General features: G+C 38.4%; 2 long non-coding RNA genes across 3 annotated transcripts in view; one reads left to right on the forward strand and one right to left on the reverse strand.

Moving 5' to 3' along the window:
* LOC122140385 overlaps positions 1-11,451 on the reverse strand; it is a 33,965-nt gene extending 22,514 nt beyond the window's left edge. For both annotated transcript variants that reach the window (XR_006157032.1, XR_006157033.1), the window contains exons 1-5: positions 10,975-11,451; positions 10,620-10,857; positions 10,499-10,537; positions 10,159-10,323; positions 9,732-9,811 (exon numbers count right to left, since the gene is read on the reverse strand). This is a non-coding gene — a long non-coding RNA (uncharacterized LOC122140385). The remainder of the gene's footprint in view (positions 1-9,731; positions 9,812-10,158; positions 10,324-10,498; positions 10,538-10,619; positions 10,858-10,974) is intronic.
* A 9,650-nt stretch (positions 11,452-21,101) lies between these two features.
* On the forward strand, positions 21,102-22,646 carry LOC122140387. The gene is made up of 3 exons (XR_006157035.1): positions 21,102-21,411; positions 22,024-22,105; positions 22,578-22,646. It is a non-coding gene; the product is annotated as an uncharacterized LOC122140387 (long non-coding RNA).
* The last annotated feature ends 1,267 nt before the right edge of the window (positions 22,647-23,913 follow it).

Below are 23,913 nucleotides of genomic sequence, written 5' to 3' on the forward strand. Positions count from 1 at the left end.
CTGTTCTTGCGCCCCATTTAGGCACGCTGCATTCTGATTGGATTGAATAGCATACTGCGAGAGGTCGGGCCCGCGGAAAAACATGCTATAAAGTGATTTAGAAATCGTGCACGCTCAAATCGTGATTTTATGTCGATTCCGATTAATCGAAAACAGCCCTAGTATGAATTTCCATGTTATAATGTAAGCATCATTAGCGACCCCCTGTGTTTAATTAAAATAAATAAATTATTAGTATAATTAAAGAAAATTTCATAAAAAATGAGAAGAATTAGTATCTCTTACTGGCCTGTTTAGCTAAGCCCTCAAAACACTTTTTATTTACTGGTACAGTATTGCATGATGCATAGATTATATTTAATAGTTTACACTTAGTTTTTTATATTACATTCTTAAGGACTCTACACTTAAAAAAAAAATTTCAGCAGGACTCCTACTAGGGATGGGCTTAAAAATTTATCATGATAATTTCTGATGTTTATTGCAATAACAATATCATTGACGATAATTTAGGGAATCCTTAAAGAAAAGTATTATCTTTCCTATTTTTACCCAAAATAGGGTGTTGTGAGCTGCACACACTTAATGATTTTTTAATTAATACTGAAAGCCGGAAGGGCGTCCTTGTGCAGCAACTCCACATATGCATAGTAGAAGTAACGCTCCAGAAAATCCCTAATATGGACAAAGGTATCCTTTGACTAATTCGCATCATCGAGAGAATTTTTACCAGTATATTGCATACTATAAGATATTGCCCATTCCTAACTCCTACAAATTAACTTAAAATAATAAGATACAATCAGGAAAAATATGTTACCAGTCAAGTGAAATCAGCATCAACAATTCATCTTAGAATGGCACAGAAGAGCATAAATGTGGTATTAAGGAATATTTACAGAATTTTTGACAAGACTCAGAGGTGGCATTAATGCACTGTTAACAGCAATGTTGTGAGATTAACTTAAAGACAGTTTTGCCAAAGTCCTACCAACATGTGAACTTTGCAACAAGGGGAAAACACACACTGGACTGTTTACACAACAGAAAAGAATGCATACAAGTCTGTACCCCGCCCCCACCACTTCTGAAACTCGCCAAACTGGTTCACAAACTCATCACAGTTTGGCCAGATGATGCTACCTCAAAACTACAGCACTGCTTTCAGTGCACAGACTGAAACATGTTTAAAGAGGCAGCCACATACAACAAGCTCATAGACCTGCAGGAGTACACTGAAACTGTGAGTGCTTATATCAGAAAGTGCATTGATGATGTTACAGTCACCAAGACCATCACCACACATGCAAACCAGAAGCCGTGGATGACAGCAGAGGTTTGTGGGCGCTAAAGACCAGAGATGAAGCATTCAGATCAGGAGATAAAGCAGCCCTCAAAACAGCAAGAGCCAATCTGTCCTGTGGCATCAAAAATGCAAAACAGTCATATGCTCAAAAAAATCAACAATCACTTCACAGACAGCAGAGACACATGGAGCCTGTGGCAAGCCATTCAGACCATCACAGACACAGACTACAAGCCCCTGTCTGTCTGTCTCCATCCGACATAAGGAAGACCCTATCTGTTTAAGCAGGGTGCCACTTATAATAACTCCACTGACCTCCAGGAGTACTCGGAGACTGTCACTGCCTACATCACCAAGTGTATTGAGGATGTAACAGTCACAAAAACCATTACTGTCCGGGCCAACCAGAAGCCGTGGATGACAGGGGAAGTCTACAGACTCCTGGAGACGCGGAACGCTGCCTTCAGAGCTGGAGACGAGGGGGGCCTGAGAACAGCCAGGGCCAACCTATCCCGCGGCATCAGAGAGGCTAAGAGACAGTACTCCAGGAGGATAGCCCATCAATTCAGCGACAGCAGAGACACTCGGAGCCTGTGGCAGGGGATACAGACCATTACGGACTACAAGCCCCCACAGCGGACCTGTGACAGCAACATCTCTCTGCTGAACGAGCTGAACACCTTCTTCGCTCGCTTTGAGGCACAAAACAGCTCCACTGCACAGAAGACTCCACCTCCTCCCAGTGACCAGGTGATGATGCTGACCCCAGACAGCGTGAGGAGATCCTTCAGCAGGATCAATGCACGCAAAGCTCCGGGTCCTGACAACATTCCTGGGCGTGTACTGAGAGACTGTGCAGCAGAACTCACTGATGTCTTCACAGACATTTTCAACATCTCACTTAGTCAAGCTGTTGTTCCCACATGCTTCAAAGCTACCACCATCATTCCAGTCCCGAAGAAGCCATCTCCATCATGCTTCAATGACTACCGTCCTGTTGCACTTACTCCCATCCTCATGAAGTGCTTCGAACGGCTAGTCATGCACCACATCAAGTCTGCCCTCCCCCCCTCCCTGGACCCATTCCAGTTTGCATATCGGTCCAACCGGTCGACCGATGATGCCATCTCAACTACCCTCCACTCAGCACTCACACATCTAGAGGAAAAAGACTCATACGTCAGAATGCTGTTCATAGACTTCAGTTCAGCATTCAACACAATCATCCCTCAACAGCTCATTCACAAACTGGTCGAGCTGGGGCTCAACACTTCGATGTGCAACTGGCTGTTGGACTTTCTGACTGGAAGATCTCAGGCAGTACGTGTCGGCAGCAACACATCCAGTACCATCACACTGAACACTGGGGCCCCCCAAGGATGTGTGCTGAGCCCCCTCCTCTTCACTCTGCTGACCCACGACTGCACACCGTCACACAACTCCAACCTCTTTATTAAGTTTGCGGATGACACGACTGTGGTGGGTCTCATTAGCAACAGAGATGAGACAAACTACAGGAGCGAGGTGAGCCGCCTGGCCGGGTGGTGCAGTGACAACAATCTCTCTCTGAACGTGGAGAAGACGAAGGAGATTGTTGTGGACTTCAGGAGAGCGAACACTCAGCATTGTTCCTCTGACCATCAACGGTGCGACTGTGGAGAGAGTGAGCAGCACCAAGTTCCTGGGTGTGCACATCACAGAGGACCTCTCCTGGACCGACAACACCGCAGCACTGGCCAAGAAATCACAGCAGCGTCTCTACTTCCTCCGCAAACTGAGGAGAGCCAGAGACCCACCCCCCATCATGTACACCTTCTACAGAGGCACCATCGAGAGCATTCTGACCAGCTGCATCACTGTGTGGTATGGCGCCTGCAACGCGTCCTGCCGGAAGACTCTGCAACGCATAGTGAGAGCAGCTGAGAAGATCATTGGTGTCTCTCTCCCCTCCCTCCAGGACATTTATGGAACCCGTCTCACTCGAAAAGCCCTCAGCATTGCAGGTGATCCCACTCACCCGTCACACAGCTTCTTCAGTCTGCTGCCATCAGGGAGGAGACTGCGGAGTCTCCAGGCCAGGACCAGCAGACTGAAGGACAGCTTCATCCATCAGGCTGTCAGGAAGCTGAACTCGCTACCGAACTTACCCCCCCCCGTCCCTCTTCTGCCTCAGGCACCACTGAACTATGAAATCCCCCCCCGCCCCCCCAGGTCCCACATCCCCAGGTCCTTCCACCACCCCCTCCCTCTAACATACGAATGTCATGCACCAGTCACTTTGTGCAGCAGTGGTCTGCTCACTACCTCATTCACCATGGATCTGACATCATTCTACCTCCTCATCAGTCAGTTTAATAAAATAACTGCTCTGAGCCCTTTGTCACTTTGTCACTTTTAATCAGACTGAATAAGCTATTTTTTTTATGCACTAAAAATCTTTTTTATCTGCACTGTTTGTTCTCTGGTTTGCACTCTATCTGACATGTGCCTTGCGCTGCTTTAATTTAACCTTATTTTTATTTTATTTTTTCTATTATGTCTTTTTTTACATTCCCTTATTGTATAGTTTTTTTTTATCTTATATTTTATATTTGATCTAGATTTTTAGGCTCTACTGTTAGTGTTATCTGTATGCCCGGGGGTCTGAGAGTAACGCAATTTCGATTCTCTGTATGTATGTACTGTACATGTGGAAGAATTGACAATAAAGCAGACTTGACTTGACTTGACTTGACTTACCCACGCAAGGCTGCGGGTCCTGACGACATACCTGGCCATGTACTGAAAGACTGTGCTGCACAGCTGACAGATGTCCTAACAGATATCTTCAACACCTCACTGAGCCAGGCAGTCGTCCCCACATGTCTCCTGCAGACAATGAGAGTTGGTATTTAATCTAACAATAAGATATAAAGAAAACACTGTTTCTTGGTTGTACCTATCTGAGGGGTATCTCCGAATAGCTTTCTCGAAGTTAGAAAAGTAGATTCTTTTTAACAAGGTCCCTGATCATGTCAATCTGATCTTAACTGTTCAAACAACACTATTTGGCTTAGAATGTTTCACACACCCTGTGAGTAGTGGCTGTGATTCATTTCACATGTGAAAAGTACAGTCAATCAATAAACAGTGCTCACAAAGAAATCTTAAAAGTACAGTATATATATATATATATATATATGTATATATATATATATATATGTATATATATATATATATATATATGTATAAATCTTTTCTACCCTTCTGAAACACCCAGATTTGAAATCAAGAGAACCATAACGTCACAGTTCTCTTAAAGATCTATGCAGGTGGAACTGGGGAAGGAGGGGGGTTTCTGAAGCAAGCTGCACTGCTACGGCAAGATCTAGTCATATATTTGAATGTTAAGCAGCGAGCTCATTGGCTACCAATACAGGAGAGAACCAATCAGCTGTACCATGTGATAATGATGTCATTACGTCAGATTGAGTTAGACCTATCGGACTGCGTCATCAGAGTTTCATGCTAGAACTCTGTATATCTTTCATGATAGACAACATTTCAGCCCGATGTGCAATGCTGCTCACAGTCACTGAACGTCTATGTGTTGATAATGTAAAACTCCGGACAAGGTTTCTAGCACGCATCCATTTTTTAACGTGTCTTGACGGTCGTACTGTCTGACATCAATGACAACCGAGATCCCACAGTCTGACATGATCATTATGTTCATACTGTCTGACAACCCAGACGGCATTTCAACGTTGAAACAACGTCAGGTACCAGGGTTGAATCAACGTTGAATTACCTTTCGATTTTGCAAATTGGATCAACGTTGATATTGTGACGTTCATTCACCGTTCAAATCACGACATTGATTCACTGTTGAAATCGCGATGCCGTTTCAACCGTCTTACCTTCATCATGGGTGAATTATGGTCATTCTGTAGACGTTGGCTTAACGTTGAATTAGGTGTTGATTTTGAAAAGTGAATCAACGTTGATAACACTACGTTGTTTCACCGTCGTACCTTGCACCATGTATAAATACACAACTGTATGTTCAATTAGAGCCTAGTTTGCATTTAGATCAACACTGTACATTATAAAGGCTAAAAATCAAATGACTGGCAGCAATGGCTTTACAATCAACTTCAATAAACTACCACATGCTCAAAATTGTAAAACAGCAGTTTTATTTTGGAAACATACTGTATAAAACAGATGAAAATAATCCCAAACTTTATTTTGCAGAGTATGCATGGATGTATTGTTAAAAACACGTAGAAGAACAATTCAAATACAATAATATTTAAAGGTTTTTGTTAAAATAATTTGGCATATTTTTGCATATGAATGCATATTTTGTGTGGCACTTGCAAGAGAAACCCTTGTACCTTTATGACTGAAACCAGCTGATCTTTTATTTTGGTGGAAAACTACAGTTTCTGTAAAAAACATGTTTTAGTAATGTCTCATTACAAGAGATGTGTACATTTGTGCAGTGAAAATGTGTTGAACAATTCGAGAATGGAACCGGCAACCAGGGACGCTGTAAGGGCAGGGAAGGTTAGGACAATTCCAAGGAACCAGCGTTAGAGGGGGCACCCCGAGGCGGGGGGGCATTTCTAACGGGAACCACCCCCGAACTGTGTCTTTTTTTTACCGCAGGGAACGCGGAATGTGATTTCTACCGAAGGGGAACCTAAAATGTTAGAACCAACAGCCTCGTGCATATAGTGTGGTTGTGCTTCAGGTGATCCTTGAAAGAGTCCCAGCCCTAGGTCCTTCCTGATGCCGTCCCCTCCACTCTCTCCCACTTGTGTGCTTTCTGTACTGTCCTGTATAAACAAAAACACCAAAAATAAATCCTCATAAAATATCAACTTTGATATTGTGGAATATATTTAACTGAAAACTGAATGCAAAATAAATCACACAATATTTTCACTTTACAGTTCAATAACAAGTGAAGTTGGAAACAAAGTGCACAACACTATTCATTAAACACTTATTTAATGTATTCAGATGAAAGTTTACAATATTAACAAATTATTCACAAGTAGTGTTTTCAGAGCCCACAGTTACACTGTTTTAATCAGAACACTAGAAATACAGTGTAGTAAAACAAGTAAAATCAAATTAAGTACATTTTTATTAAACTAAATAAAATCAAAACCTATCACAAAAAGTCAATGAATCTCTACCAGAAGTGACAGTGCAATGCAGCAGCTGAACAATTTCTTACCAATGTTTCAATAATAAGCTGGATCCTTGATGACTCTACAAGAGGAAAGAAGAAATGGTTTACTGAAAAGTTCTTAAAAAGCAGGATTTCATTTATACCATTTCTTTAAATCAGTGGTTCTCAAACTTTTTTTACCAAGTACCACTTCAGAAAATATTTGTCTCTCTAAGTTCCACCATAATGAACATTAAATTTCAGCAGCGTAGTAGTCCTAACTATTCAGCTACAGCTCTGGAGTTCAAAAATGAGGCAGTTTTATTCCTAATAAGAATATTTATTGTTGTCAGCCACTTTAACATTGTAAATACACAGTTTGAACATTAACACTGCACTGTGCTTACATACAGGTAAATGAAAAACGATTAAATTAAAATGTTATAACAAAAGTTACATAACTATAATGTACTTAAATGTAAAAAACAACAACAAAAAAACTTACTCAAAGAATAAATGAAATTGTATTAACATTAATTAATATTTAATTTAGTGATTCCCCTGTGTAACCACTACAGGGGGCCTGACATTTTGAGAACCACTGCTTTAAACAATCCTAATTTATTTTTAAATTCATTTTCATTAATTCATTTAAATTGTACCGACATTTGCAATTATATGTTTCAGAAAACACTTTGAGACTATTATAAGAATAAAAACATATATAACAAGACACCTAATCCATGGGATTCATATCAGGAAAATGTGTAAAAATCTCTAAAAGACAGACATTAACACATAATTTACCAGCAACACAACAACATCAGATGAGCATCTAACTTGAGCATCTGTGATAAAGCAATACAAAAATACACACACAGGTATTTATTTATCTTCTTCAGGTTACATGTCCTTTAAGCTACCCATTTGTAAACTCTGGTAACGTAACGATATAACTTACTTTAATATTTTTCAAAAGATAATAAAGATAGCGATTTTCTTACCTCAATTTGCCAGTATGTTTGCAGGACCTCGCAGAACACATCTGACACTTGTGTTCACATTACAGTTTTTGTTCTCCATTGACATGTCACGACTCAAATTCGCTCAAAAAATAAAAAAAAAAATACAAAAAAAAATTAACAGGCAAATATAAAATAATTCGGGACCGACCGAGCAGTTACAACTAGCAGCAGCTCACAGTCAGCCGCCTCACTCACAGAAAGAACGATAATAACGGTCATATTTTCAAATGTAGAAAGGCGCGAACCGATTCACTGTCCAGTTTCCTGGATGACCAGCCAGATTAACCAATCATGATCAATGCAATAAAGTAAAACAACCAGTAGGAATTGTTTCAGTGTGATAAAGCAGCTAAATGTATTTAGTTTTATTGTTGTTAATGATGAGAACATATACCTTTAGATTTTAGAATAGGTATCATGATTAAAATATTGTAAAATGCTATTAAAATAATAATAATAATAATTTAATATAAATAATTTAAAAGTTTATTAACCTTTTTCAACCATTTAGCATTAAACATTTTCAACGTTGTTTGAAAGTTAAAACAACTGACCTTATTTCAACCATATTTCAACGCTGAAGGTTGGTCGTGTGCCGGAAGTTTTTCAACCATATTTCAACGTTGAAGGTTGATCATGTGCCGAAAGTTTTTCAACCGTTCAGCTTTAAACGTTGTATCAACGTTGAAACCACAACTGACCTTATTTCAACCATATTTCAACGTTGAAGGTCGGTCATGTGCCGGCTGGGAAGCAACAACTATAAAGGACTATTAAAAATCACACAGTGTGCACCTGGCTTAAGGCAAACCTAGATAATAATTTCTGAATGTACAAAACATAAATTATTTAGGTTTCTGGCCAGTTGACAGAAAACATTCTGAAAGGCAAAAGTATACTTAAAACTGACATATCATGAAAATAGGACCTTTTCCGTGTTTAAGTGCTATAATCGGGTCCACAGTCATTAAAAAAACATTAACAAAAAAAACAACCCATTAATTTTTTTTTTTTTTTTGGTTAGCATTTCTCTGCAAGCTTGTGAAAAAACCAGCCACTCAGATTTGTGTCCCACCGGGACATAGAAAGGGGATCTTGTTATAATATTACCTTCCCTTAATCTGCTAGTTTCCACCGAAGGCACCGCCATTGCGTTTTCGCAAGTGACAACGGGGTACCAGTTCTGACTGGCGAAAGTTCAAGCAAAGCATGCTAACTGTTCTGTCTTTGGCTGCACTGACAAGTACAGAACACTATTTAGAGTCCCAGCCTCAGAGGAGACAAGAGATCAGTGTATTTATTGATTTATTTACTGTATATTACACTGCTGCCACACAGATCTAATATAAACATGCAATTTCTTTCCCAGCTGTTTACCTTCACAGATATAACCGGCTGTTTTTGTAACTTTTTAACATAAACTTGTGTGTATTTGACAGTTTAAGATCATCACATGCAAAATTCACTTTTACAAGTTGTTTGAACTGAAATATGTGTTGGCAGTGTGTGTACACAACCACCCTATAATGATAAAAATCCACCCAGTGTGACGTCACACATACCAAGGCATCTCCCACAATTGTTGATTGACACTGGTGCTTTACCTTAGACCTGCCCTGAGTGAGCTGTAGACAGTCCACCATTGTTTCACCGCCGGAGCAGGTGTTTCCTAAGCGATTGAGGTGTTTGGTTGTTGGATGTATTAATGAATATAGCAGTAGTCATTTAATCCCAACATCTGAGACTTGTTTACTGTATATTACGCTGCATCTGAGACCACGTGGATTACTTTTGCTTTTGAAGGGAATGCACCCCCCAATCTACCTAAATGCGTCTATGTTCGCGTGAATCATTCGTGATCAAGCTTCACCTACAGAAGAAGTGAGTATACGTTTTTTTTTATGAATCTTTGCAAATTGCCTTTCCTAATAATGTGCTAGTGAGCAAGTTCCTCAGATAAATAAAACTAAAGTTTACAGTCTCATGAGAACGGCTCATCACCCCATGGGAGAGAGGGGCGGGGAGAGCAGAGCTCATTAGCATTTAAAGGGACAGGGACCCGAAACGGGTCACTGTGAACAGAGGGAAAAAGGGTACTGTTTTACACTAACATTGAGAAATGTTAACCAACGTATGTTATAGAATTTTCATTAAGACTCTAAAGAATCATATCAATTTGTGGAAAATGGGCATCCGATGATCCCTTAAGAATGACCTGCAGTTCTGAATCACTCACCTCTGCAGACGGATCTGATATCCACAGGACTTCCCCTCTTCCACAGACTCTGCCTGTTATGCAGCCACCCTCTCTGCAACCTAATAAAAATAGAAAAACGGATACTCCTCAAATTATGTAGGAAGAGTGGGATAAGCTGTGCCACTTTTTACTTTAAGTATTGGTCTAATCAAGGAGAAAGAAAAAAGAGGCCAAAATAATTATATTTTAAATAAATGTGATTCCTTTTAGCATTATATTAACCAAAGAATAATGAAAAAAAAAATAATCATGATTTCCACAAAAATATAAATCAGCACAACTGATTCAACACTGATTTTTCAACATTGACAATAATAAGAAATGTTTCCAAATCAGCAGGAATAAATTACATTCTGAAATATATTAAAACAGAAAACAGTTATTTTAAATTCTAAAAATAACTCACAATATTACTTTATTAACAGACAGCATGTGGATATGCATTGGCTGTGTGCAAACCACCCTGCAGAGAGAGCCCATGCCCCTCTCAATGAAGTCATCAAGGATGAATTGAGTAGCCGGGGTGGTCTTCCCACAGCCAGTCTCTCCACTGATTACCAGAAACCAGCTCCTACAGTAAGACAAAGACAGGAAGGGGCATCAACTAATGACTGTAACTTCCAATGGGTGATAGCTAACTGTTTTTACACATTAAAACTAAAGACTCAAAGAAGTTAAAACATACCATCCATACACATACAGACACTGTATACGCACAAGCAGCAATCACAAAGGGTGACATTTACCTCTCTCATCCCATAGGAAGGCAGCTTCTCTCTGAATTTCTGAAAAATGAAATGCCACAATAAAGCTAAGTCGTAAGCAAAAGTGTTAAGGTTTAATAAAATATTTTTCAGTCTGTCTCACCAGCATATCAAGGTATCTAGCATTATCGGTTTTCTTCTTCTGATCTTTCTTGAGCTCCTCATCCAGAGAGGGTATCCGCCCAACATCTTGGAATAAGAACTCCAGGTCAGTTTCATTAAGTTCCTCTTTCACACTTGCTCCCAACTCATCCTCATTCTCCCATTTCTCCTCTTTAGGCTAAATTTTTGGCACTTTTACAATGTTCTGAGGTTCTGGAGGATCATCACCATCAAAGTAACTGGAAGGCAGACACAATTCTGTTAAGTCTGGAAAACGCAATTTTAAAATTCTTTGATATATCCATGATTTCCATGACTATATGAACCCTAATAATTTTACACTATTGCACTTGCACCTGTGGCCACTGGGCTCCTCCTTCACCCTCCAGCTCTGAGATGTAGAGGGGTGCGCATCTCTGCCTGCATCTCTCTGGACAGAGTTCAACAGCTGAGTAATTTTCTGCTCTCGTTGTTCATCCATCTGAACAACAGACCTCTGAAATGACACACCATTCTCAGACTTTCTCATGATCTTAAAAAAATCCTTTTGATTAATAGACTTTTGCTCAAACACCTGAAATTTGGTTTCAAATAGGAACTGTGCTTAAGCATGTATTTCTTACAAAACTGACCAATGTTACAGTATACACAACCTCCTTCTGTAATGTTAATCTCATAAAGTCTCAGAACTTTTGTGTCCATCTTATTTGCTATTGATATGCATTACATCTTATTATGCCAGCCACTGACTTACAGGTGCTGGTCATATAATTAGAATATCATCAAAAAGTTTTATTTATTTATTTCACTAATTCCATTCAAAAAGTAAAACTTGTATATTATATTCATTCATCACACACAGACTGATATATTTCAAATGTTTATTTCTTTTAATTTTGATGATTTTAACTGACAACTAAGGAAAATCCCAAATTCAGTATCTCAGAAAATTAGAATATTGTGAAAAGGTTCAATATTGAAGACACCTGATGCCACACTCTAATCAGCTAATTAACTCAAAACACCTGCAAAGGCCTTTAAATGGCTTCTCAGTCTAGTTCTGTAGGCTACACAATCACGGGGAAGACTGCTGACTTGACAGTTGTCCAAAAGACGACCATTGACACCTTGCACAAGGAGGGCAAGACACAAAAGGTCATTGCAAAAGAGGCTGGCTGTTCAAAGAGCTCTGTGTCCAAGCACATTAATAGAGAGGCGAAGGGAAGGAAAAGATGTGGTAGAAAAAAGTGTACACGCAGTAGGGATAACCGCACCCTGGAGAGGATTGTGAAACAAAACCCATTCAAAAATGTGGGGGAGATTCAGAAAGAGTGGACTGCAGCTGGAGTCAGTGCTTCAAGAACCACTACGCACAGACGTATGCAAGACATGGGTTTCAGCTGTCGCATTCCTTGTGTCAAGCCACTCTTGAACAACAAACAAAAAGGACTGGACTGCTGCTGAGTGGTCCAAAGTTATGGTCTCTGATGAAAGTAAATTTTCCATTTCCTTTGGAAATCAGGGTCCCAGAGTCTGGAGGAAGAGAGGAGAGGCACATAATCCACATTGCTTGAGGTCCAGTGTAAAGTTTACACAGTCAGTGATGGTTTGGGGTGCCATGTCTTCTGCTGGTGTTGGTCCACTGTGTTTCCTGAGGTCCAACGTTAATGCAGCCGTATACCAGGAAGTTTTAGAGCACTTCATGCTTCCTGCTGCTGACCAACTTTATGGAGATGCAGATTTCATTTTCCAACAGGACTTGGCACCTGCACAAAGTGCCAAAGCTACCAGTACCTGGTTTAAGGACCATGGTATCCCTGTTCTTAATTGGCCAGCAAACTCGCCTGACCTTAACCCCATAGAAAATCTATGGGGTATTGTGAAGAGGAAGATGCGATATGCCAGACCCAAGAATGCAGAAGAGCTGAAGGCCACTATCAGAGCAACCTGCACTCTCATAACACTTGAGCAGTGCCACAGACTGATCGACTCCATGCCACGCCGCACTGCTGCAGTTATTCAGGCAAAAGGAGCCCAAACTAAGTATTGAGTGCTGTACATGCTCATACTTTTCATGTTCATACTTTTCAGTTGGCCAAGATTTCTAAAAATCCTTTCTTTGTATTGGTCTTAAGTAATATTCAAATTTTTCTGAGATATAATTTGGGATTTTCCTTAGTTGTCAGTTATAATCATCAAAATTAAAAGAAATAAACATTTGAAATATATCAGTCTGTGTGTAATGAATATAATATACAAGTTTCACTTTTTGAATGGAATTAGTGAAATAAATCAACTTTTTGATGATATTCTAATTATATGACCAGCACCTGTATGTTGCAGCTTTCTTTAGCAATATTCTAGTTATCAAGTACTGTAATTCAACTATATTACTTAAAAAATAATCAATCATCTTCGCAACCGACTCCTACTCACAGATTTCCTCTGCCTCAGATCTTTTGATTCCACCCCATTTGGCATACCACAGTCCTATTTCTCAACCCTTCAAATGGGGTGGATATTTGCCTCTTCCACCTCCTCCTCCTCCATGTCCCTGCTCTTCCCTTGAGTCCCAGTGGAAGCTCCTTGTGTATCCTTCACTTCTGCTGGATCCAGCCCCTCCATTCCCCCTGGAACCTCCATCTCTGAATCGCCGACTCCCTTCTCTCCGACGTCTATTACCATACCTATGATTCATGCCGCTGGACTGATAAAGCACCGGACAACGATCCCATTAACCAGAGTTGCTGTTGTAGTTCTGGTGCAGGTTCAAAGATGATAAAAGTGTTAAGATGCCACTGAATGTCACTTATTAATACTTTTACATTCCAACAAAACTTTATTTTCTCAAATATCTGTACCGACGAACAGGTTTTATCCAAGGCGACTAATAATGACGTCTTAGGCCCCATTTACACTGCATGGTTCAAGTGACCCAATTCCGATTTTTTCCTCTCATGTGGCACAGATCGGATATGACCGTTTGAAGCAGGAAAAAACCGAATGGATTCCGATTTTCTCAGATTGGATTCAGGCCTCTTTCATATGTGGTAATAAATCGGATATGAATCGGATACGTGCATTTGCGTGTGCCATGTAAGAAGACAAATCAGATATTCCCCAGTAAATGCGAGTCGTACGTCATTAAAAAAAGTGACGTCAACTCAGGTGGACACCACCAACTGAGATCACATGACTTATTATAGGCGCAATGGAGGATACACACAGACGGATACACACAGTGGAGCAATGCGGAGGTTTCATGTCTTTTAAGTCCTCTTTTTTCTCCGCCGTACGAGACCAATGTTTTGCTGATTTTTTTTTTTTGTTGACTTTTCAAAATATTGTGGAAAGCAAAACACTGTATAATTTTATTTGCATCTGCATCCATTGTATTTCGCGCTGTTTTACTTCCTATTCCGGGTCAGAACGTCCACGTTTGGTAGTTTCAGCAGTGTATAGTGTAAATGCAAAAATCGGATTCGGGTCACTTTTAAAAGATGATGTAAGCGGGTCGTCAAAAAAATCGGATATAGTCAGAAAATCGGATTTGGGCATCAAGACCTGCAGTGTAAATGCAGCCTTAGAGTGCGATTGGTGCTGGCTGCGAATGTGCTGTAAATCAAAATTCAAACCAATGCTGCTGTCACTTGATTTTTTCCTCTCCTTTCCCAAATCCCATCCACACACACACACACACACACACATATATATATATATATAAAATTTACCTTAAAAACTGCTTAATCCAGCCTAGCATATGGTTTTAGCTAGTTTTAACGTCTTCCAGAAGAAAAATGGAAAAAATTAGCCAATAGATATTAACTATTTATTTATTTATTCATTTAACCCTTGTGCACTCCTCATTTGGGAGTCACACTTGTAGTCTTCGAGGTCAAAAGTGACCGGACACCTGAAATATAACTTTTTTTTTCTTCAGTAAAATCAATCTAATATATTTTTGTTCAATAATATTTTTCTTTTTTCTTTTGTATTTTGAGAGAATTTCATGGTAATAATATTTATGTAATAATTATTATCAGATTTGTCCCATTGAAAATAGTACAAAAAAATTAATGCAGTATCTCTGATTAAAATAGAGACTAGGCCTTTAAAATCCTTTTTTTTTAAAGTCAGATTAGCACCTCCTGGTGAGAGCAAAGAAAAACTTGTATTTTCATGGTGTAACCACTAGATGCCTGTATAGGAATACATAGAAAGGCTTTTGAATTCCCTAGTGGCTTTTATGCATAATTGTTTACTTTTATTAGGTTGTGGATTTAAATGTATATCAAGGCATTCTCAAAGACTACTTTTTGTCAAGGTTTTTTTTGTTGTTGTTGTTTTAAATGTTGATTTGAATCGTCAGTTTTTGAATTATTATTACTACAGTCAAACCTGAATAAAGAAAGCATTTTGTTATACAAAACATTACAATTCTAAAAAAATGTAACAAAAATAAACCAGAATGCTTTATCAGAGCTTAATCCTTCTGGGCCTGATCTGATTTTAACCTCTTATTTTCAGTTTTCTGACTCATTTTGGCTATATGGTTATATCATACCAATATATTTGAGTATGTATAATTGTATGTGTGTGTGTGTGTGTGTGTGAGTGTAAGTTATTGTGGATGTGTCTTTTTTGCACTCTTGATGTTTTAGTGTAACCCCTTCCTTGCTGTCCACAATTTACTAAATTGTAGTTGAATTATTGATTTTATTTTACACAGTTGCTGTTACAGGCACACCAGTTCATAGGGGTGTGTGTACAAGTGTGTGTGTGTCCGCGCATGTGTGAGTGGGTGTGTTGATTTTGCACTCTAGATGTTTTAGAGTTTAACCCCTTCACTGTGCATTTTTTTTTCATTGTGGGTGATTTGTAGATTGTACACACAAAAAAATTCTGTATTTTCAATTTTTTTTGCCATTTCCCATTCATTTCCTGAGTGTGACCAATTATTTATTTATTTATTTATTTTTTAACGAGCACTTAGATTTTTCGAATCATGCCCTTTTTTGTGTTCACATACCAAATGCCATAAAAGTCACCAAGTTTTGTACCATTCCGCTGAAGCTACGTTTTTTAAATATTCAAAATATAAAATTGTTCTTGTTATAACATACAATTACACACACACACACACACACACACAAAATAAAAGGCTTTCCAAAACAGCACAATACTTGTAATGTTCATCTCAAGACCTAGAGACATTATGTTCACACAACATCTACCTTGATTGTGTAATCTTATAGATACATCTCCAAGTCTAAGAGAAGTTGTCTTCTGTTTTCCTGCTATATTGCAGAGCAAAAAAAAAAATAATTGGATTTAACAAAATGAGCTCTGTTTACCTCTATTGAGCATCAGGATTTGGTGTATTTTTGATTGTTTTGTATGACTTTGGGCTATTGATGTATTGTTATTATTTTATTGTTCTATGCTCATATTGTCATTAGTGTCTTGTTTAAGGTAGCGGAGAAGAGGCGTTTTAACAGAAACCAGGGAGATAATTAGAACCCTGTGGCGGTGTGATGGGAGAACTGCATGGGGAAGGTGCGAAGGACTTATCCTGCGGACGTATCCAGACCCTGTCATGAAATATGTATTAGATCTTTACCATCACAGCAAGTCCTCATTTTTAAATGAACCTACACCCACCATTCTTTCTCTTCTAACATTACCTGCTGTCCATTGTCAACAAAAATATAAAAATAAAAGTGTACATTCATTATAAAAACTCCAATGAAATTTGAAGATTTTATGAACAGCCTGCTAAAACACTAGCATAGCTGCTCACAGGCTTTTGTTTTGTTTTTGGATGCTTCTGTCTGGCTTAAAAAGATAGATTTCCATAGTCATCCAGCTTAACAACAAAGACCAGCCAGTCGCTATACCAAGCTAACAGCATGTAAACTTAACTTATCTATTCCAAAAATAAAAAAGATCACCTTCTAAAATATAACATGTATAATGGCTAGTATACTAGCATGTGTTTTGTCTTGAGAAAAAAGCTTTACAAACTAGCTTTACACTCCACCCTCAGACCAATGGTATTACTCTGAAGCTCTGGACTTTACATTATTAAACAGACAAGGGAGTTGGGGGTCTCTGACATTGATGTCTTTGGCAGGATGTGACAGGCTGTGAAGAGAGTGAGTGAGTGAGTGAGTGAGTGTGTGTGTGTGTGTATCATGTCTGTCAGTAAGGGATTAAAATGTGTTATTTTAGGATAAATGTGGTACAGAGGCAGGAAGTAATATAGCAGCTTGTGACTTACCATCACATAAAAAAACATAAAATCACAAAAATTCCATTAACAAATAAAATGTATTGTTTTTTTCTTTTCTTATATATATATATAAATGCATTTAATTTTTTAATGGGATTTTTTTTTTTAATGGGATTATCTGTACATATCTTGCTCCTTTCATTTCTCTTGTGTATAAATAAGGCAATTAAAATCTAGGAATATTCTAATTAAGAAAATGATATAATAACTTGACAAATCTTGCTCCTTTCATTTTTCTTTTGTGTCCTTGCAATATTAATAAACACATCCCGTCCCCCAGTGAGTATGACAGGTTGTTCCACAAAATCTTTTTTATTCAATTCAATTCAAGTATATTTGTATAGCGCTTTTTACGATACAAATCGTTGAAAAGCGACTTTACAGAAAATTAAGTTTCTACAATATTTAGTAGTAGCTTATCAGTGGTGACTGTCAGTTTATGTGCATATGGCAGAAATGTACGGAAAAATCAATTAAAGACGTAATCATACAGACAATGAACACTATTATTATATGAAGCAATCAAACTTATAGCAAAATTTGGTAGTTCTATATGTTGTTTCAGGGTTAGCATCATCTGAGGTCCTCTGAGGTTTTGGCATCATCTCTTCTCAGGTGTTCTGGATCCTGACTCAAGCTTGTGTAAATCCTAGTTACCAAACAGAGAAACAAATAGAGACATAATTAGCATAGTTGCTGTTCCAACCAAGTAAAATTAATTAGTTTAACCCAAGCTAAAGAATAATAATGCGCATTTGATCAGTTTTGTGACCTTAGGGAACGTGATGGATTGTAGCGTGGTAGAAGACTAGTTAGGTATGCAGGAGCTAAACCATTAAGGGCCTTATAAGTAAGTAATAATATTTTGTAACTGATACGGAACTTAACCCTCTAAGCGCCAAAGTCGCAAAATTGCGACAAGACGTCATACTTAATAAAATAGACTGTAGTTCCTAATATGGTGTAATATCTCATTTGTATTCCCTACCCATTAGATGGCAGACATGTAGTACTTCGATTCTAGACCAACATTACGTCATGTTCCTATTCAAAGTGTTCGAGAAAATAGCAGAGCAAGTGAGCTCTCGTGTCATCGATGTGGAACCAGTTCAGTTCATAGCGTGCAAGTAAATGGTGAGATTTATGAGAGAAAATCGGCAAATGGCTAATACAAATTTGTACCGTGAGGCTGTATTGCAAATGTTATTCGCTGATTCTGACTCTGAAGGGGAATATTTGCCTTTTGGAAATGACGATCGGTCATCTAATGGTCGCGCTTCTCCCGGTACATCTTTGCAGCGCAATGGTGCCGCCGTACAAGGCGAGAGTGTTCACGAAGCAGAAACAAATGATCATCTCGACCCTTTGCCCAACGTGGATGAGGGTGATAGGGGTGAACGTGGTCATAGTGTCCATAGGAGAGCTGTTGCTGATCGCGAGCGCTCTAAAGGCCGCTGGCAAGACAGTACAGGTGCGGTCAGTGAGTAGGTGCGCTCTGCGCTGTGCCATGCAATGAGAGGAACCATACTCTCAATAACTATAAACTGTGTCGCCTAGATACCTGATTGGTTAGATAGCTGGTCAACTGATAAAAAAAAAAAATAGGGACATGCATTTTACCATGGCACAGTAATATAGTAATAATTTACTACTTTTCCGTTCTTTTTTCTTTTTTTTTTCCTGATCATTTGGAATGAGAATAAAAAGACAAAAAACAAACAAACAAACAAACAAAAAAACTTGCAAATAATTTCAAACATCCATTCAATATCTATTATTTTTTGATTATTATTGATGAACTGATCAAAAAGTAGGCTACTGGTCACATGCGTTTTACTACTATATAGTGTAGTAATATAGTAATAATTTAGTTCTTTTTTTTTCCTGTTTTATTGTTGGATTCCTCTTTTCTGATCATTTGGAATGAGGATAAAAAGACACACACACAAAAAAACATGCAAATAAGTTCAAACATCAATTCAATATCTAATATTTCCAGAATATTATGAAATTCGAGATGGCCGCCCCAGGTGACGTCATAATATGCAAATTAGATGAGTATATTTACACCCCACATAAACTTTCGGCCATGCCCAACATTTTTCTAATTCACAGTAGATTTCTATCTTTAAGCCCTTTCAAGCCACAAGCTTTTGAAATCTTGATGTAAAAATACAGCATTTTTTCCAAAAAACCCTGGCGCCTAAAGGGTTAATAGGTAGCCAGTGCAGAGACTGTAAAATTAGGGTAATATGATCATATTTTCTTGACCTGGTAAAGACTCTAGCCACTCCATTTTGGGCTACCTGTAGCTTGTTTATTGAAGATGCAGGACAACCACCTAGCAGTGCATTACAATAGACCAGTCTAGAGGTCATGAATGCATGAACTAGCTTTTCTGCATCAGAAACAGGTAACATGTTTCTTAGCTTGGCAATGTTTTTAAGATGGAAGAATGCTGTTTTTGTAACATGGGAAATATAATTTTCATAAGACAAGTTGCTGTCTAATATAACACCCAGATTTTTGACTGTAGAGGAAGTACATCCGTCTAGTTGCAAATTGTAATCCAAGAGATTCTATGTACTGTTTTTGGTCCAATAAGTAATATCTCTGTCTTATCCAAATTGAATAGGAGAACTTTATTGGTCATCCAATCTTTTACATTTTTAACACACTCTGTTAGCTTAGATAATTTAGAAATTTCATCTGGTCTCGTTGAGATATATAGTTGAGTATCATCAGCATAACAATGGAAACTAATCCCGTATTTTCTAATAATATTACAAAGGGGCAACATGTAAATTGAAAATAGCAGAGGACCTAGAACAGATCCTTGTGGCACTTTTATTAATGTCGTGGAGCATCTTGTTCTTACTTTTACTCTTTAATCACCACCTCTGTCACTCTCTGCTAATTTAACAGCCCTATTTTCAGTAGCCTGTCACTCTTTCTCTCACTACACAACATCTTCTTATAGCTTTAGATGTAACTCACAGTTGATTGCTTTAAAAACACAATCTGAATGTCAGGCACTTGTAAAGAATTTGGAGGGGGCAGGGGAACAGCTGAGATGAAACACAAATGGAGGAAAGATGAGTGACTCCCATCAGCCTGCATTCCCTCTAATGCCCTGTGGCTGCAGAAAAAGATATCTGCGGGGGGTGGGGGGGGGGTTATATATGGTTATATTTCATATATTCATAAAAGTTTTAGAGAGGCCTGTGGATAATAAAGGTACTTGTAAAAGTTAAGTTGTTAAGTTTTTCTTGAATGCACGCTGAATGTAATGTTTTCATATACTTAATAAATTGCAATTAAATGAAAATTAATTTGAGTTTAAATACAATTAGCTGAATTTTGTGCTTTTTGGCCCAAGTAGGACTTAAGTATATCTTTATATGTAATTTCATAATGAGTTTTATTGTCTTAAAATATACTTTAATGTAATATCTTTTGAAAAATGTATGTCATATATTTGAAAATATTTTGTAATTACAAATTTGTCATGGTGAAGTTGCAATTTAGTATATTTAAAATGCATTTATAACTTTAAATGAAATAACAAGTAACGCTACAGTTTTGTCAATCAAGACATCAAAATATGTATACTTAAAAGCTAGACATTATAATAAGCAAAATGATTATAAAAATATAACCATTTTAAAATGATAAAATTAAAAGCAACTTTTTAATTCGACTTTATTACAAATTTTTACTTTTTGAAGAAACAGTCATGAAAATGTACTTTTCATGACATTTTACAGGTATTACATTATCTGCAAGTTTTTAATACACTTTTAAGATTTAAAATACAATACATTTATTACAATTGATATTGAATCAAAGATATTGACTGTGACAACTAGCCCCATACTCCCCTACACTAAGCAAATAGTCAATTATTTTCCTATAGTATGAAATAAAACCTTCATTGGGGGATATTCAACTGTTTCTGTTCTTGCACAAAATGGAAGCTATAACTTTGCAAGAGTAGTTTGCTATTGTGGCAGATTAGTCAGATCCTCCCTGTAGTGACGTCATGTTATTGGTAGCCTATCTTCCCGCAGGGAGGTGTGTATAAATGGCTGTTTGGTGCGGGCCGGATGTGCGTCATCTGTTCTGTGCCTGCGCTCTTCCTGTTTACCGGCATTCAACAGAGGTCTGTGGTTAAAACACAGCCGTTTTGGGCATTTTAACACCGCTTGTGTCATTTTGTGGGGCTTTGCGTACACTGGAGAGTCTATTGTAAACAACCGTTACGTGCGGTCTGGCTTGTTACACTGCCTAGTCCCAGGTACGTAAGATTTAGTATATTGCCAGAGGTTTTAGGTGATGTGGTGTGGGGGTCAGCTATGTTTATCTTTACCGCAGCATTCCCGTGTGTTTACCGTTTGAGTGGGGACATCCAATATATGCTGTTTGGCATCTACTTCATTTCTATCCCGTGGATACTGACGTCAGCTCTGCTTTCTGGTGTGGCAAACGGCTGCGTTATTTGGTATGTGTGTTTATATTTCCGATTGCTGTTCATAAACTATAACTAGTTTACTAATCGTCTTCTTATCTGTTAGGGGCTAAGACTGTGCGTGCTGCATTTCCCTACTACATATAGAAGCACGCTGCTGTTTTGTTCCTGCTGGATTTGCTTTCGTTTCTTTTCTGTATATTTTTGTTGTGTGTTTCATCATCATTTTGTCCTGGGTGATTTAGCGCGGCCCGATTTTGGAGTTGTTGGTTAAAACCTGCTCCTACTGTGACTGTATTTTAAAGATCTTTTCCTCGTACGTTGGGAAATAACGAGTTCAAGGGCCGCGCTCATTCAGATATTTATTTCTTCATTTTCCCTTTGTGGTGTTTCTCATTTTGGACCGGTTCAGAATGCTGAGATTTTCTCTTGGACATTGTTGTCTTTAAATTTATTTTCCTTTTCCTTTTGTGGTATTATCTAGCTGTTTAAGCTAGAATTTATTTCTTTTCTTTATGTTGGAAGGGTTTCTTTTGCTCCCCTGCATTTAATAAGAAGGGTTTCTTTTGCTCCCCTGCATTTAATAAGTTTTTATTGATTAATTTCTATTGATTTGATTTATTCTGTTTTGTATAACAATTGCAGGAGCTGTGTGTCCGACGGCAGTGAGGCTTTCCTTCACCGTGTGCTGTGTTATGCTGTGTGAGCACCACTGATAAAATCACGGGTATTGGAGTGAGTGTGTGTGTGTGTGTGTGCACTTAGTGTGATTCTTTTTTTTTGATGGGTCTCTTAGCCCATTTGATGCCAATAGGCTACAGCTCCGAAGTAAATGTGAATCCTTATTGTGGATTGTGATTTCCAGCTTAGTAATTGGCTGGGTGACTATTATTCCTGCATTTTAAACTTTTTGTACTAATAAACAAACTCTATTTTGCTACCCACGTCTCTTGCTCATTTTATTCAGTGGAATGAACCTGGGTTCCTTATAACATTTTAAGTGAACTGTGATTCCCTGGTATAGTCCCAGGGTGGCGTAGTCTATTGTATATCTCTTGAGTGTTGAATATTGCTGCAAAAAGACCACTTTGCCACATTTTGGCGCAGTCGGCAGGATCCACTAAATTGAACAGAGACGTGGGTGAAGATTTCTTTGCCAGCTGGTATTGCCATTATTTGCTTTTCTTTTTATTTCACAGGAACAAGACAGCAGCGTAGACTCTTTGAAGGGTCTCTTTGGCTACCTCCCCTGATTGTGTTTCAGGTCAAAAATTTTCTTTCTGCCCCGCCTTGCTTGGTGGTAGGTATTTTACTAAAAGTTAGCTATGGCAGAAGAATTACAAGAACTTCAGGATCTTGTGGCCCAATTAAGAGCTGATAATGAGAGACTTAGACAAGAACAGACTCAAATTGTTATTCCAGGTCCCAGTACAATATTAGTGCTATTGGATCTTAGTGCTGCGTTCGACACTATCGACCACACTATTCTTTTGCATAGACTAGAACACTTTGTTGGCATTAATGGAAGTGCATTAGCATGGTTTAAATCGTACTTATATGACCGCCATCAATTCGTAGCAGTGAATGAAGAGGTATCATATCGTTCACAAGGTGCAGTATGGAGTACCGCAAGGCTCAGTACTAGGGCCGTTACTCTTCACGCTTTACATGTTACCCTTGGGAGATATCATCAGGAAACACGGTGTTAGCTTTCACTGGTTATGCTGATGATACTCAGCTCTATATTTCTTCGCGGCCTGGCGAAACATACAAATTTGAAAAACTAACGGAATGCATAGTCGATATAAAAAACTGGATGACGAGTAATTTCTTACTGCTAAATTCTGAAAAAACAGAGGTGTTAATTATAGGGCCTAAAAGCTCTGCATGTAATGACCTAGAACGCTGTCTAAGCCTTGATGGCTGCTCTGTCAATTCTTCGTCATCAGTTAGGAACCTAGGTGTGCTATTTGATAGCAACCTTTCCTTAGAAAGCCACGTTTCTAGCATTTGTAAAACTGCATTTTTCCATCTCAAAAATATATCTAAATTACGGCCTATGCTCTCAATGTCAAATGCAGAAATGTTAATCCATGCGTTTATGACCTCAAGGTTAGACTATTGTAATGCTCTATTGGGTGGTTGTTCTGCACGCTTAGTAAACAAACTCCCAGTTAGTCCAAAATGCAGCAGCTAGAGTTCTTACTAGAACCAGGAAGTATGATCATATTAGCCCGTTCCTGTCAACACTGCACTGGCTCCCTATCAAACATCGTATAGATTTTAAAATCTTGCTTATTACTTATAAAGCCCTGAATGGTTTAGCACCTCAGTATTTGATTGAGCTCTTGTTACATTATAGTCCTCCACGTCCGCTCCGTTCTCAAAACTCTGGCAATTTGATAATACCTAGAATATCAAAGTCAACTGCGGGCGGCAGATCCTTCTCCTATTTAGCGCCCAAACTCTGGAATAACCTACCTAACATTGTTCGGGAGGCAGACACACTCTTGCAGTTTAAATCTAGATTAAAGA

Source organism: Cyprinus carpio, chromosome B18, assembly GCF_018340385.1.
Source record: "Cyprinus carpio isolate SPL01 chromosome B18, ASM1834038v1, whole genome shotgun sequence".
NCBI lineage: Eukaryota > Metazoa > Chordata > Actinopteri > Cypriniformes > Cyprinidae > Cyprinus > Cyprinus carpio.